The 13,465-nt window shown below is 36.5% G+C and overlaps 1 protein-coding gene across 16 annotated transcripts in view; it reads right to left on the reverse strand.

The window, feature by feature from the left end:
* ANKS1B (ankyrin repeat and sterile alpha motif domain containing 1B) overlaps nt 1–13,465 on the reverse strand; it is a 1,348,742-nt gene that overhangs the window by 400,749 nt on the left and 934,528 nt on the right. The window lies entirely within an intron of this gene.

Raw genomic sequence — 13,465 nt, forward strand, 5'->3', positions numbered from 1 at the left:
CAAGACTAATTTAGCCTCCATGTGACTTCCACCAATTACTCCTGGTTCTGCCCTCTGGCATCAAACCAAACAAGTCTAATCTCTTTCCCACATGGCACCCACTAGATGGCTCTAATGTTTCCATTAAATCTTCCGTTCTTTAAGAGAATATTGATTTGATTCCTTTAACTAATTCTCATGAAACATGAACTCAAAGCTCTCCTCTGTTTGGCTTTCTTCCTGCTTCTGCCTCCAATGCTCTCTGGTTTATCCATGACTTTTCCAAAACATAGAGTCTAAGATGGGATGCAATGCTCTAGATATAGTCCAACAGAACTGAATACAGCAGAACTATTTCTTCCCTATTCCTGAAAGCTGTGTCTCTCTTAGCCTGAGATCTCATTTATTTTTGTTTTTATTTTTAATCGTCATATTATGCTCTTGACTCATACTGAGCTTTAGGTTCACTAAAACTTCCAGAGAAACCAGTGTGTAATTGTGCCTCCTAAAAAGCATGTTTGTGAAATTGAGTTTTTGACTCAATTCTAAGAACTTTTATTTGTCCCTCTTGAGCTTAATCTTATTAACGCCAAACCAATGTCCTGTTTCATCCTGAAAAGATCATTTTTGCATAATGAATATATCAATGAGTGTGTAACTTTCACTCTCAACTGTGCAACTTGAATCTTGAGGATGTTTGAGTTGGTTTCAGCACATCCCTAATTTATTCCCTTCAAAACGAGCCACTGGAACAACAAACAATGGAAACCTTTATTAAGGATTGTATCTGAGAAAACCCAGACATTTTTAGTCTTTTTTTGTGTTCTGAATACTTTGGAAGTCTGATGAAGCTTTTGAATCCTTTCTCAAAATAATGTTTTTTAATAATTCAAGGACATGTTAAATTTCAGGTAGATGTTAGTGAGAAAGAAATGTTTTTTCCCATTGAAGTCCAAAAATCTCCTTGAAGTCTATTTACAGATTCCTCGAGGTCCTGTTGACCCCAAAAGCTGTATTCTAGAATTCAATAAAGGGAACAGAGCAATAATGCAGGAAGAGACTTGGAGATGGAGTTAGATGGAAGGTATAATTGAAGTTTCAACTCTACTATTTATTACTTGTAGGACATTAGGCAAGTTACTTTGGAGTTAAGAAGATCTGAATTCAAATTATACATCCATTCCTAATTAGCTGCTTTCAGTCCCAGTATTCTCATTTGTAAAAAATAGCATAATAATATCATCTTAGGGTAGCTAGGTGGCACCATAGTGCCTATAGCACCTGTAGTAAAAATCAGAAAAACTCAACACTTAAACTTTCTGCATTTAAATCTGGCCTCAGACACTTTCTGGCTATGTTACCCTGGGGAATCCCTTAACCCTGTTTGCCTCAGTTTCCTCTGTAAAATAGACTGGAGAAGGAAATGGCAAACCACTCTAGTATCTTTGCCACGAAAAATCTAAAACAGGATCACAAAGAGTTGTACATGGCTGAACTACTGAACAACACAATAATAATCACCTATTTCTCAGAGATGTTTTGATGTTTGAAAAAGATCATTCCTGTAAAGTTCTTTGCAAACCTAAAAGTGAAATACAAATTATTGAATTCTTGGAACCTTGGTTAATCTGAAAAACAAGGAATTTAACAGTGGAGAGACTAGTGAATATGGATTCAGAATACCTGAATTTAAATCTGAAGTCTACAACTCATTCCCTGAATGACCTTTATGATGACACCTAATTCTGTGGGGCCTCAGTTTTCCCATGAAAAAAAAGGAGAGAGTTATGAACTCTTAAGATCTTTCCATCTCTCAATTCTGTGATACCAGTTCTCTTCAATATATTTTTACCCTCTCTATCTTCCAGCAAGGTCAAGGGCATTCTCCAAGGGAAAAAAGATGTCCCAGTCTGAGTGCTCTGTGTCAAAGGGGAAGAGAAGGGTCATCCATGTCCCTGTGTCTTCAAATTAGTCAGGGGTTGTGTCTCTGTGTCTCTCTGTGTGTGCATTGCATGGAAATGACTCAAAGCTTTCCATTTTAGCACCAACTGGGAAAACTGCCTCCTCTCCACTCCCACTGGCTCCCTGAGTCACTGGCCAGACCTGGGGAGGCCTGAATTAACCTGTTTAGAAATGCTCAGTAATAATTCTGAGGAAACTTTAATGAGCATGCAGATGCATATAAAATAGGCTTAAAGCAATAAGTCCAGAAGGGATCCCAGAAGGCATGGAGGTTCAGTCCTGAGCTCCATGGTGAATAAAGGTCAAAGAATAATAAATTCAGATCAGGGGCTCTTAGTCTGTAGTCCCTCCACCCCCCCCAAAAAAAGAGGATTTATGGATAGATTTCTGGGAGTCTATAAACTGGGATGGGGATACAAGTACATCTTTATTTTCACTCTTTTGGTTTCCTTTGTAACCCTATGCATTTTACCTTATGCATTTAAAAACATTATTCTGAAAAGTGATAAAGAAGTTGTACCAGGATACCCCTGGGATATATGAGACAAAAAAAAAAAAAAAGGATTAAGAGCTCTGAGCCATCTAGTCCAACTTGCATATTTTACAGATAAGGAAACTGAGACTGAGGGAGGTGAAATTACTTTTCCAGGCCAAATTGACCTATGCTTTGCAGGTAGGTCCTCTGATTGTGGGTTTCAAGGTCTTTTTGGAATACTGTACAGCTTCTTGTGAAATTCTGTATACAAGGAGAAAGGCAGTGATATGCTAATACATAGAATAAGGATTAATTATGCATAAACTCAACTCTTGATCTATGGTGAACATGAAGTTAATAAGTGAATAAAAAGAGAGAAAATTTAAAGAAAAAAGTAATGGGTAACTAGACTCAGTAGATGTCTGAGGTCCTCCTAGGATTCTAAAGACATCCTATAATTCCACGCCTTTGGTGAACTCATCAATAAGCATTTATTAAGTGATTGCTATTTTCTAGGAATTGGAGATCTCAGGGAACTCTTACTGATCAAACTCCTGAGACAATAGTGAATAAGACCACTCTTCAATTCACTGCTGACTGGTAACCTTGTCAATAATAATTTGATCAATGGAGAACCACTCCTTCTGGAGACCACTCCTTCCTACCTGTGAGACATAGAATTGAAAGCTGTACAAATGTTTTTCCTTGCTTCTATTTCTCTGCTGAATTTCCTTACAATTCAGAGTGCTTTGTAATAGTGTTACCATTACTTTCAATAAACTTTGCTCCTTGACTAGGAGATGGGTTCAATCTACAAATTCTTTTGAGACATCTCGTGACACTGGTCTGGGATCCCAAACTTTTTGGCCTCCCCCTTCCCAACCTCAACATTAACATTCACATTGAAAATTGAATAATGCCATGTCGTAAGGCAGGATGAACATAAGCCCATACATGAGCATATATAAAACAAAATGAATATAATTTGGGGAGGATAAAATGAATATAATTTTGAGGAAGCTGAGGAGATCAGAAAATTTTCTAAGCAAAAGGTGGTACTTGTGTGAATTTTGAAAGATATTATGGATTTTAAGAGGTACAGATGAGGAATGCATTTCCAGGAGGAGGGACAGTTAGTGCAAATATATGGAGGTGGGAGATATGTATGAGGAACAATAAGGAGAACAATGTAGATAGATTGCAGAGCACATAAATGGTAGTAATGTATAAATCAGTTTGGAATGATAAGTTGGGGTTAGGTTGGGGATTGTGTTAAATTCTAAACAGGGGAGTTTATATTGGATCCTGGAGATTATGTGGAATTTACTGAGCCTAAAAAAAATGACATAGTCAGATGTATACTCTGAGAAAATCCAATGATTAACTTTGGCCTCTTGTATTGTCTCACTGAAGAAAAAGTGTAGACATCTTTCTTTCCAGGACTAGAAAGGTCTAAGCTATCTGACTTCTCTAAAACTTCTAGTGATGGGGAATCCATTGCTTCCCAAGGGAGCCCACTCCACTTATAGATAGCTCTCATCATAGGAAGTTTTTCATTACACCAAAACTTAATCTTTGGCATTGGACTTCCATCCATTAGAGCTTCTTCTGCCCTCTAGACCAAGAAGAAATCCAATCTCTCTTCCATGTAATATCCTTGAAAGTATCTGAACAAAGATATCCTATCAGTTCTAGGTATCATAGTCTCTAAACTCACCCCCCCCCCCAATTTCTTCACTTGATTTTTGCATAGCAGGGTTGTTGGTACTATGACTATTTTCCTCATCCTCTTCTAGATACTGAGCAGCCTGACTGTGAATGACTTTCAATACTGATAGACCACACTAGTCATTTTATTATTCAGAGGAACACAATTATAGGACTGCCTTAGAAACACAGGATGACCTTTGGAATCGGCCATTGTAGCTATCTCCATTTTGCAACTGAGGATTTGAGATCTATCAAAGTGAAGTGACCTGCTAAAAGACACACGGACTAGATTCCAAGTCTCTGAGCTTCTAACTCTGTGACCTTTGGATTCTATCCCATCGCTCCTGAGCTGAAAAGAAAAGGAGAAAAAAAAAAACACTGTACAACAGTCACTATTTCTCCGCCAGTACAATCCATGTAATTTACTCCTGTTACTTTCATGGATTTCCTTTCTTTGAAGGAGAAAAAGTGAACAAATTAGGTCTTTAGAAAGCAATAAGAGCATTTAGGACAAATGAAACATGGCAGGGTGGTGGGTGAAAATTAAGGGATACTTTTTCTTCTAATTCAAGCATCAGCACAAAAGATTATTCCTTTATGCATTCTTTTTTTTTTTTTTTGTTCACTTACTCACTGGTTCATGCATTCACTCATTTTACTCATCTACTCTCATTCATTGACATTCATACTTTCAATTACTCATTCATTCATCCTTTCACTTCTTCAGTCATTTGTTCACTCCCTTCTCCACTTTCCCTTAATCATTCATTCACTCCCTTTTTCATTCATTCATTTTTTTCACCATTAACTTACTTATTCACACATTCAGTTACTCATTCACTGATTCACTTAGTCACTCATCCATTTACTCATTCATGCATTCATACATTTTCACTCATTTACACTCACTTATTCTTTCATTCATTGATTTCCACTCATTCATGCATCATATAAATTCATTCACTTTTCACTCTCACTTCTTTAGTCATTCATTCCCTCTTTCACTCAATCATTCCTTCACTTGTTTACTCATACATTCACTTATTCATTTACTAATTCATTTACTCTCCCTTATTCATTTCTTCTTTCACTCATTTGTTCATTAATTAACTCATTCACTCACTCACTTCATATTGACTAAACACCCTCATACACCAATGATAAGGTAGACAACATATCAATAAAAAGTTTTTGTACAATGAAAGTAGACAAAGACACTTTCCATTTGCAGATGTTCCCAAAGGTAAACATTTTCAATGCTAAAAAAAGGTCACACTGATGAAACCCTTTTTACCAAAGGACCCTAACTCTTCTCTTTGAAACGAATAAAGGGAAGTGCAGCATTAAGCAAGTGTTTTCTGCCTGTAGTCCTTGATAAATACTTCCACCAATATCTAAATGCAATATGTGAATTAATGGATCCCAAGTAGTTGTGATGGAATTATTTCTTGTGAAAGATGATGAGCATAAGTGCTCTGAGGCTCCAAATGGCTTAAACAAGAAGATCTATTCTGTTCATGTTCTAGCATGAGAAGTAAGGTGGAATATAAATAGATTCAATGGCAATAAAACCACACCATTAACCAGCTGAAAATGGATTGATGAAGGAAGCTGAAAATGGATTGATGAAGGAAGATAATCATCATGCACAGCATCAAAACATCCAGTTTCTGAGGAACAAGATTTCCTCATATACTTCTGCATGTGTCAGGCAGCTCTGCATCAGTCTTCGATTTTGGCTTAATTAATTCTGTATTGTTCCCCTTGTACTGTTTTCCATAATGGAGACATAATTGAAACTCTCATTCATTCTTTTTAATCTTTGCTCCTGATGTACTAGACTCTCAGAATCCCCAGAATGTAAAATATCTTTTATCACTAGTATTAGTAATGAAAATCACAGTAGTGTAATGGGAAAAGGGCTGGAATTAGAATCAAGAAGACGTGGATTCAAGTTCCTTGTCAACACAGTTAGTAGCTGAGTGACATTTTCTCGCCCCACAAATCTGGGACTTGTTGATTATACCTTTACAACATTTCCTCCATCCTTATGCTGTCTTCACTTACTACAACCACACTGGTTCAGGTCCCTACCACCTCTCTCATGGATCTTTAGCCTCCTAATTGCTCTCCTTATCACAAGCCTTTCCCCTCTCCAATTTATATCCCACAATGCTATTGTGATTTTTCTTCTAAGCAATGAATCATACAACATGGGTTGTAGTTGTTTAGTCATTTCGGTCTGATTCTTTGTGATCCCATTTGGGATTTTCCTGGCAAATATACTGGTTTGCCATTTCTTTCTCCAGCTCATTTTACTGATGAAGAAATTGAGGCAAACAGAGTTGTAGCTATTTAGTCATTTCAATCTGACTCTTTGTGACCCCATTTGGGGTTTTCCTAGCAAATATACTGGTTTGCCATTTCTTTTTCCAGCTCACATTTTACTCCCCCTACATATTTTTCTCCAGCTACATTTTACAGAAACTTAGGCAAAGAGGACCAAAGAGCTAACAAGTGTTTGAGACCAGATTTGAACTCAGATTTGAACAATTCCTGACTCTTGACCAGGTACTTTATGTACTGTACCAGCTAACTACCTTATTATCACTACTCTGCCAATAACTCCCCAGGAGTTCTCTCTAGGGAGGGAATCTCTGGGCATTTTAATGATTTGAAATTTAAATTCCTTACCATTTACTGGCTGCAATCTACCTTTCTAGGCTTATTCTACATTATTCTCCTTCCATGGTCCAGACAAATTGGATTTTTTTGTTCTTTTCCAGAAATCATATTCTACTTTTCATTTCCATGACTATGCACAAATTCCAGAATTCACTTTTTATCACATCTGCCTTTTAGAGTACTTAGTTTTTTTCAATGTCAAGATCAAATTGCACATCCTACAGATGACATTTTTCTGAGCATCTCACTTATTCCATCTATTAGCATCTAGCCCCTTAAATAATTTTATTTTTATACATATACATACTTACACATGCATATATCCACACAGTGTATATATACAACATATATGTGTATACATATGTATATAGTATCTAATTCTAAGTGTTGACATTATTGCCCTTGATAGAATGTAAACTCCTTGAGGTCAGGGACTGTTTTGTTTTTAGCTTTGTTTACCCAGAACTTGGTTGGTTGTTGTCCTTTGCTCTTGAAGAAGACCAAAGTACCTTCCCTATGTTAGAGTCAAGTTACAATGTGTCTGACTGGGGTTGATCAGACCGATATGAGCTAGGAATGCTCTGCCACAGGTTGGACACAAATAGTCCATGTGAACATTTGGGATAGCTTCTCTAACTTTGTGCATCTCACATTTCGTCTGAGCTACATCAATTCTGTTTTGCTCAAAGGACACAGCACCTTTTCTGATGAGAGCATGTCATGGTGGATGGTCCTATGTAAGTATCTCCCACGTCATGAAGTCAGTTCTAATGTTCTCGAGAGAAACCTTGGGAGTATCCTTTTATCTAACCACCTTGCGAGTGTTTGCTCTGTATGAGTTCTCCATAAAATAGTCTTTTTAGCAAGCATAAATTTGACATTTGAACAACATGGGCAGCCCAATGGAGTTGTGCTCTCTGCAGGAGAGTTTAGTTCAAGAAGACCTCAAAGTTGTTATCTCATCCTGCCAGGTGATCTTCAAAATCCTCCTAAGGCAATTCAAATGGAAGTGATTCAGTTTCCTAGTAGACTGTTCCGGTTTCACAGGCATCCAACAAAGAGGTCAGTTCAGTGGCTTTGCAGATCTTCCATATAGTGGTCAATCTAATACCTTTCTTCTCCCACACATTCCTTATGCATGTTTCAAACACTGAACTCGCTCTAGCTAATGTCAGTCTCATTATCAAGGTGTACATTCCTGGAAAGTATCTTGTCAAGGGAAGCGAATTTATCCATAGCACTTAAATTTTTTCCATTTGCTGTAATTGATAGTTCTGTATATGAATGGTATAGTGCTGGCTGATGGAGTAACTTTGTTTTCTTGGTGTTTATTGGTAGGATAAAATTAGCATAAGCAGTGGAGAATTGATCCATATTTTATCATTAGCTTTGAAACCTTCTTTGAGTGCACATTCATTTATAAACAAAAAGTACACCAACCCTCCCTCCATTTTAATTTTAACTTGTGGCCTTTTCAAATCGAAAAATTTGCTATCAGTGTGGTGGTTGAAGTTGATGCCTTGTTCATCCTCATTGAAAGCATTTGACAACATGGCTGAGAACAACAATGCTGAGCCTAGTGCAGGCTATGAACAAATGCATACTGATTAATTAACTATGGGCAAATCTCTTTAGGTCCTGAGCCTCACACAAATCTCTAAGAATCATTATTGATCTTCCACAGTTTATTAGAGTAGAGGAATTGCCAATACTGGAGTTCCAACACCAGTGAAATCTAGATCCTTGATATATTAGTAAAAATAATAATGTTAGAATCATTTGTATTTATGTAATTCTTTAAGGATACAGAATGCTTTACTTACCTTATTTCATTTGCTCCTTAAAAAGGTCCATGAGGTAGGGAATAACAATAACTGACATATATGTAGTTTCACAATTTGCAAAGCTCGTTACCTAAATTACCTTTTAATTATAGCTTTTTACTCTCATTAGCTCCACCTCCAGCCCTCCTTCCTTTGACTTGGCAGAAAGGAAAAAGCATAAGATTAACAAACACAATGATCTTTGGAGGTTCTAATTAGAACTCTGACACTTGCACAGGTCTTTCACTCTGGCCATGTCATTCTATCTTTTGGAGCCTTAGCTTTAGATCATCCTTGTGTCTCAAGTCCCTTGCTTCCTTCTCACATTATTCTTCTTTCTTACCATACTTTAGTCCTTGATTATTTCTGTCATTCATTTTCTCTTCTCTTCTCTTCTCTTCTCTTCTCTTCTCTTCTCTTCTCTTCTCTTCTCTTCTCTTCTCTTCTCTTCTCTTCTCTTCTCTTCTCTTCTCTTCTCTCTCTTTCTCTTTCTTCTCTCTTTTCTTCTCTTCTCCTCTTCTCTTTTTCTTTCTTCTCTTCTCCTCTTTTCTTCTCTCCTTTATTCTTTCTTCTCTTTCTTTTCCTTTCCTCTCCTTCCCCCTTTCCTCTTCTCTCTTATTTTCTTTTCTTTCCCCTCCTCTCTTTTCCTTCTCTTTTTCTCCTTTCTTCCCCTCCTATATCTTGATTATAATTTTAATGCTCTTAATCAACACATCTATATATCCTGCTCTGGTCTCTCTTCCCTGTGATTCAATATCATATCATCATCTGGCCAAAAATCTTTTTAATCTAAAGAGAACATGGATGCCTCAGACACAACATGTCCAAAATAGAACTCATTATCCTCCTGTTAAAGACCATTCTTCTTCCTTACTTTCCTATTTTGATATCCTTCTAGTCACCTGAGTCTACAGCCTTGGAGTCACTGCTGATGCTTCACTCTTACTCTCCATCATCACACCCATCCAATCACTTGCAAAGACTTAGTGATTTTACATCCACATTCTCTCTCCTATCTCCTTCTCTGCTCTTGCACCACAACCACCCCAATGGGCTTTATTTTCTAGGGATTGGAAAAGTATAATGTTTCATAAGAAATATATTAAATTTTTTGTGGATTTAAGAAAGGAAGATACTCTGAGGTATTGAGGGTTGGAAAGAAGACCTGAAACCAGAATTTGTATTAGATCCTGAAGAATGGGTAGGACTTTGACAACTGGAGATGAAAAGAAATCTATTTATAGGCAAGAGAAACATAGGAAGCAAAAGTCTAGAGGTGAGAGAGCAACCTCATATATTTTGAGTGATTTATAAAAGGGCAGTGTCAAAGATCAGAGAGGCAGGGAGGGAGGGAGGGAGGGAAAAGAGCGAAAGAGAGAGTGAGCGAGAGTGAGAGTGAGAGAGTAAGAGACAGAGAGACAGAGAGGGAAGGAAGGAGGGAGGGATGGAGGGAGAAAGATGGCCTTATAGCCAGGAATTCTGACACACATTTACCATTGTTTATGGCAAATTACCTAATCTATTGCTATTCTAGGCCAGTGGTATACAACTGCTATAGAGACTGGAGGCATTCTGATGTAGAAAACCACATATTAACATTATCTGCCTTCTAGTATATATATATATATATATATATATATATATATATATATATATATATATATATATATATATACACATATATATAATTTATCTTGTTAAATGTAATCCAATTACATTTTTATCTGCTCTGAGATACCTATCAGATTGGCTAGGATGATAGGAAAAGATAATGCTGAATGTTGGAGGAGATGTGGGAAAACTGGGACATTGATGCCTTGTTGGTGGAAGTGTGAATGAATCCAACCATTCTGGAGAGGAGCTTGGAACTATGCTCAAAAAGTTATCAAATTGTACATACCCTTTGATCCAGCAGTGTTACTACTGGGCTTATATCCCAAAGAGATATTAAAGGAGGGAAGGGACCTGTATGTGCAAGAATGTTTGTGGCAGCCCTCTTTGTAGTGGCCAGAATCTGGAACCTGAGTGGATGCCCATTGATTGGAGAATGGCTGAATAAATTGTGGTATATGAATGTTATGGAATATTATTGTTCTGTAAGAAGTGACCAACAGGATGATTTCAGAAAGGCCTGGAGAGACTTACATGAACTGATGCTGAGTGAAATGAGCAGGACCAGGAGGTCATTATATACTTCAACAATACTATATGATGATCAATTTTGATGGACATGGCCATCTTCAACAATGAGATGAACCAAATCAGTTCCGATTGTTCAATAATGAAGAGAACCAGCTACGTCCAGAGAAAGAACAATCAGAAATGAATTATGAACCACAACATAGTGTTTCCACTCCCTCTGTTTTTGTTGGCTTGCATTTTTTATTTCCTTCTCAGGTTATTTTTACCTTATGTCTTAGTCCAATTTTTCTTGTGTAACAAAATAATTGTATGGATATGTAAACATATATTGTATTTAACATATACTTTAATTTAATATATTTAACATGTATGGGACTACCTGCCATCTAGGGGAGAGGGTGGGGGGAAGAAGGGGAAAAGCTGGAACAGAAGGTTTTGCAAGGGTCAATGCTAAAAAATTACCCATGCTTATATCTTGTAAATAAAAAGCTATAATAATAATCATAAAAAGTACAAAAATTAACACTTGCTAAATGCTTTGAAGTGATATTAAATATACTGTATATGGTTGGTTATGAGAAAGACATTTGAACTGATATCTATAGGAGATTAATTTGTTCATCAATCACTAATTTTTTTCTGGTTCCTGACAACAAGTGATGGGAGCAAGTAAAATGGGAAGTAGACAATAATTAGCTACAGATATAAATTCAAGGCTTAAGTCAATCCGTTAGATCTTTTTCTTCCATTTCTTTTTTTTTCTAATCAAGTCAGAGTAAAGACAGAAGGGTATCTTTTGAGTTGAATTTGAATCTTGGAGGAAAAGAGGAAAAAGGGAGAGAGAGAGAGAGAGAGAGAGAGAGAGAAAGAGGGTCTCTCTTTGTTTCAATAGCTAATTCAGGCAATGATATAGTTCACTTAGTACTTTTGGATGAGCCAAGTACTTAGTGAGTTAAGTGAAAGGTGAAGTCTTGTCCTGTTTGTCAGAATATGTATGATTACAAAAAGCAGGTATAAAAATTTTTGCCCATTGGTAATTGGATCAACAACAATTATTTTTTCTGTGAATTCTTAAAAGCCAACTGTAACTATTTACAGCAGAGAGTTGTAGTGTACACTGTGCACAATTCTCTTGCATGCAGATTGAATTAGATTAAAATGTAATTGGGAAATACTTAACAAAATAAATAAACAAATAAATTAAATAAAACTAAATAAATAAAAATTACAATGAAGAATATCATTATGTGGATTTTTAAGTCAATTAGGAGTCTAAAAGAGATCCTTATGTACAGTTTAGTAGTCTCAGTTTTTATGTAATTTTGACATTTACAGGAAATCCAGAAGTAGGGGCATGCTGGTCAAAGGAGATGCTCACAAAAGACTCAAATCAGTGAAATCATAGAATTTCAGAGTAGGGAAGGAGCTCAGTGACTATTTAGTTTAGAGCTTCTTAAACTGTGGCTCATTTAACTGAATGTGGGGTCATGAAATGATGATGTATTATCAGTAAATGTTTGATTTGTATATCTATTTTATATTTCTATATTCCCAGGATTGTGAAAAAAATTCTCAGGCAAAAAAGGGTCATGAGTGGAAAAAGAAGCTCTGAGCTGGTTCAATCTATACTTGAAAAATTGCACTCTATAACACACCCAACAAGTAAGGTCATCCAGTCATTGCTTAAAGTAGGATAGAATCCATCAAGACGTGAAGTAGTCAGTCTGTTCTATTTTGAGGCAATTCTTTTGAAGATGTTCTGTCTCCTGAGAAGGCATTTTGGCTGTTGAGCTGATTCATATTAAGCTTGTAGTTCACTTTAATTACCAGATCATTTTCAGACAAGCTTCTCTTTAACTATGTCTATAGCTTTATTTCCTTGTGAAGTTTAATTTATTGAACCCGAATTAAAACTTTTAACTTCATCCCTATTAAATTTCATCTAATTCAGTTTGGTTCAATTTTCTAGTCTGTTCAGATCTGTTTTGTTTCCTGGTTGTCACACAGTGTGCTAACTAAGCCTCCCATTTTTTTGTCCTCTGCAAATCTCATGAACACGCCATCTCTGCTTTTATCCAAGGAACAGGTGAAAATGTTAAACAGCACAGGGCTGTTGTTCTATTTTTAAATTGTACCCTAACTCTGGGATTGTCAAGGGACTCATTCAGAAATAAGTTTTTAAAGCTAATGGTGAAGAAAAATAAAGTTAATTGCTCTGGTTTTGACCAGTGATCCTTTTTTTTTTTTAATTTTAATTTAGTTCAGAGTGGTGTTTCTATTTGGTTACATGACCACATTTTGCTAATAGAAAATATTCTTCAAAGATGAAATTTATTTTATTCTGAATTCACTGGATTATCGGCAGAGATTAGAACACAAATTTTAGGAAATTAGAGATGGCTCATATGAACTGCAATCCCATCATTAGAGTGCATGAATATGAGAAAGACACATTTATTAAGTGCTTACTATGGGGCTATTTCTGGGGGTACACAGAGAAAAAGGGAGTTTATCCCTGCTCTCAAGGAGCTCATAATTTATTTGGGCTTGGTTACACATAAAAAAACGTTCAATTGTAGGATGGATAGCAAAGCCCAAAGGTCATTCAGCACTTTCCCTACTGCTTGGCAGTCCCAAGGAAAGAAAGACACAGATATTGTTGACTGGATGAGAAAATTGCCTCACCCTT

Source organism: Sminthopsis crassicaudata, chromosome 5, assembly GCF_048593235.1.
Source record: "Sminthopsis crassicaudata isolate SCR6 chromosome 5, ASM4859323v1, whole genome shotgun sequence".
NCBI lineage: Eukaryota > Metazoa > Chordata > Mammalia > Dasyuromorphia > Dasyuridae > Sminthopsis > Sminthopsis crassicaudata.